The sequence below is a fragment of the Elephantulus edwardii genome, unplaced genomic scaffold (assembly GCF_000299155.1).
Source record: "Elephantulus edwardii isolate Elephantulus edwardi_28Jun2011 unplaced genomic scaffold, EleEdw1.0 scaffold00027, whole genome shotgun sequence".
NCBI classification, from domain to species: domain Eukaryota; kingdom Metazoa; phylum Chordata; class Mammalia; order Macroscelidea; family Macroscelididae; genus Elephantulus; species Elephantulus edwardii.
The window spans coordinates 20,991,079-20,994,817 of NW_006399777.1; the positions used below are offsets into that span (position 1 = coordinate 20,991,079).

At 46.3% G+C, this 3,739-nt stretch overlaps 1 pseudogene; it reads left to right on the forward strand.

Moving 5' to 3' along the window:
- Nucleotides 1-725: 725 nt before the first annotated feature.
- Nucleotides 726-1,965, forward strand: LOC102856809 (annotated as a pseudogene).
- Nucleotides 1,966-3,739: the final 1,774 nt, after the last annotated feature.

Genomic DNA, 3,739 nt, shown 5'->3' on the forward strand with positions numbered 1-3,739 from the left:
GCTGTATAACAATGAAAGGAAAAGTAAACTGGGGGGAAGAGGGGCATGGAGGAAAATGTGCAACAATGAAATTCAAGTTCTTTATAAACTTACAACAGAATCGCAATTTAAAAAATTACTTTAAAGAAAAAAATATTGAGTGAGAAATGACATCCAAGGAGTTCTGGTGGACTAGTTATAAGAACCTCTGCTGCTAATCTAAGGCGCGTAGTTCAAATCCATTAGTCACCCCATGGAAGAAAGATGGGCAATCTCCTCCTGTGTGATTTACTACCTCTGAAGGGTCACTCTTCTGCCACTGGAGGGTCATTTATCTGATTCTAACTCTACAGTAATGACCAACAACAATGACGTCCAGCTGTAGATAGGATTGTGTAGATGGTAGGCAGATGCCTTTAATCTGGAGAACAATGTTGCAGCAAATCAATGTCAAAAATGCAGTTTCTAGACCCTCAAGCAGATGGATTGACATAGTGCTTGTAGCAGTGGTTATCGAGTATGTCAGAAATTACAAGGATGGCACAGGCTAGGACAGGGTTCATATCTTTTGTTCATGGGGTCACTATGAGTCATATTCCACTCAGTGACACCTAACAGCAGCAACAGTTAGATCTAGAGATGGAAATTCTGGTGGTACAGTCCATAGAGAGTTCCACTCCAGCCAAAGGCATTTTGAATCCACCTTCTCTAGCATATTGGATCTACCACCTTCTCTAGGAGAGGATATGATTTACAGCCTTGGAAACCCAATTGAAGGCAAATTGCAGAAAGAAGGTGCTTTGTCTCGAGTATCCGATGAAAGCCTCAGTAAAGTTCAGGAGGTTGAGTCCCCAGTGTTTAAAGAGCTACCAGGTGCCAAGGCGAATGACAGCAGCACTGTCCTTCTCACGGGGTCGGCGGGGAAGCCCTCTGGAGCCTCAGAGGGCACGTCGGTGGGAAACCATCCACGGGCCTCCTACGGAGGGGCACTCTCCATGACCCCTGGCTCCACAAAGTCACCCGTCTCCAAGGGCACCTTCGGCTTTGATGGCCACACGCGGAGTGACGTCCACGTGTACCACACGGTGCACAAAGACTCGGGGCTCTACAAAGACCTGCTGCACAAGATACACACAGACCGGGGGCCTGAGGAGAAGCCTGCCCCGGAAAACAACTATCGGTTGCTGCTGCGAAACAACAGCTACACTTGCTACACAGCGGCCATTTGTGGGATGCCAGTGCACTCGACTTTTAAGGCTGCTGACTCGTCCTCTGCACCAGAGTATAGTGAAAAGCTGGTGGGGTCACCGTGTCCTATTCTAAAAAGAGACTTCGCTATGACAGCTACTCAAGCTACTGCAATGCGGTGGCTGAGGCTGAGATAGAGGCCGAAGAGGGGGGGTGTGGAGATGAAGCTAGCGTCGGAGCTGACCGATCCCGACCACCCTCCCGAGGACCCTGTGGAGGAGGAGAAGGACACAGCAGAGGTGCACCTGCTGTTCCATTTCCTGCAAGTCCTCACTGCCTGCTTTGGGTCCTTTGCTCATGGTGGCAATGACATGAGTAATGCCATTGGTCCCCTGGTAGCTCTTTGGCTTATTTACAAACAGTGGAGTGCTGCAAGAAGCCACCACTCCTGTCTGGCTGCTGTTTTATGGAGGAGTGGGATTCTGCACCGGCCTCTGCGTGTGGGGGAGAAGAGTGATCCAGACCATGGGGAAGGACCTCACTCCGGTCACACCGTCCAGTGGCTTCACCATTGAACTGACCTCTGCATTCAGAGTGGTGGTGGCCTCCAACATCGGGCTTCCTGTTAGCAAGGTGGGTTCGGTGGTGGCTGTGGGCTGGATCCGCCCCCGGAAGGCCGTGGACTGACGCCTCTTGCGGAACATCTTTGTGGCCTGGGTTGTGACTGTGCCCATGGCTGGCTTATTCAGTGCTGCTGTTATGGCTCTTCTCATGTATGGGATCCTTCCGTATGTGTGACCGGCCTTCTTCCACCCAGTGAGCCAGTAAAGGGAAGGTCTGGTGTGGGTCCTGCGTGGGAGGTGTGTCTCACATATCACACGCGCGCGCACATGCACACACATCCTGTCTCGCAGCCTGCCCCACAGTACCCTTCCAGATGGCTCCCTCAACGACACTGTTCACCCAGGCTGCAGATCCATCTTCCAGAGCTAACTTAACTACTGTACATAACAATGTATATTAAACTGGTATCGTGGTAAAAAAAAAAATGCAGTTTCTGCCCCTGAGGGACTCAGAGTGTGTTGGGGGATCACAGATCCACAGGGGGGGAAAATGATACAGATGACAATAAATTTAGAAACTGTTTTGGGGAGAAGTTAGGAAAGTAGGAAAGAATAAAGTGAAGGAGAGGTTAGAAGACCAGTTGGAAAGATACTGCTCCAGTCTAGGGCAGAGGTAATAACAACATGAATTATAAAGTCTTTGCCAAAAAAAAAAAATAAAGTCTTTGCCGAAATGGAAGACAGAAAATTAATGCGAGAGACTCATTGTAACCATCCAGGGGGAACCTTATAAGTTGCAAGCAAAGCAGAGGTAAAACCTGTTTAGCCAAGCCAAGGGAAGTTTAGTACACATACACCACACACACACGAGTAGAAGAATGGACTTAATCAGGAGAAATTATTCTATCATCTATTTATCTATCTAAATGTTGTTATGTGACGTTGAGTCACTCGTGACTCATAGCAACCTTATGTACAATAGCTCTGAACTCTCCAATCTCACTGTTTCTGACACACATACTCCCATTCACAGCAGTTACTGTGTCAGTCCATCTAATCCAGGCCATTTCTCATTTGCACTGTCCCTCCACCCTTCCAACCATTATGTCCTTCTCTAAGAACTGGTCCCTCCTGGCAATCTGCCCACAGTATGTGAGATGGAGCTTTAAAATCCTTGGCTCCAAGAAGCAATCAGGTTTCACACTCTCCAGGACAGACATGTTCTCTTGGGAGTCCATGATATGTTCAATACTCTTCTCCAGCACTACAACTCAGAGGCATAAATTCTTTTTCCCTCTTCCTTGTCAAGCTCTCTGACATGTAACAAATAAATGCGAGACCATGGCTTGGATCAGGTGCATCTTACTCTCCAGATTACTATCATCGCCCTTTAGCACTCTGGAGTAATGCCTGACAGCATATTTTCTTAATGCAATTTGTCTTTTGATTTCCTGACTGCTGGTGCCAAGAGTGTTGCAAGCACGCTGAAATTGTTAACAGTCTCAATCTCTTCTCTGTCATGGTGCTGCCAATTGGCCTAGTGGTAAGAATCTTTGTTTTCTTGATACTGAGTTTCAATCTACATTGAAGACTGAAGTCCTTGATCCTCTGCAGCAAACGCTCCAGGTCTTCAGCTTCAATGAGCAATGTTGTGTCATAATATGGGTTGTTGATGAGCCTTCCTCAAATCTTGATGCCACACTACAATTTAAATACCCAGTTCATTATAATACTTTGTCTCCTTGAGCTGCTCTTTGGAATCTGCTTATTTCTCTTATTTCAACATTTCTTTCCTTGGTTTTTTAGCCATTTTCTGTTCTAGTGACACCTTCAGGGTCACTTATTTTTTTTTATTATACAAATATGTTTTAATGTTTGATAAACAAATGTGACCAGATCAGAATATGAGGGTGTACAATTTATGAATAGCAAAACTCTGGGATAATAACAAAAATGGTACTAAGGCTCTTTTCTGAGATGGTATTACCAAATGTTTGTTCCCAGTCTGT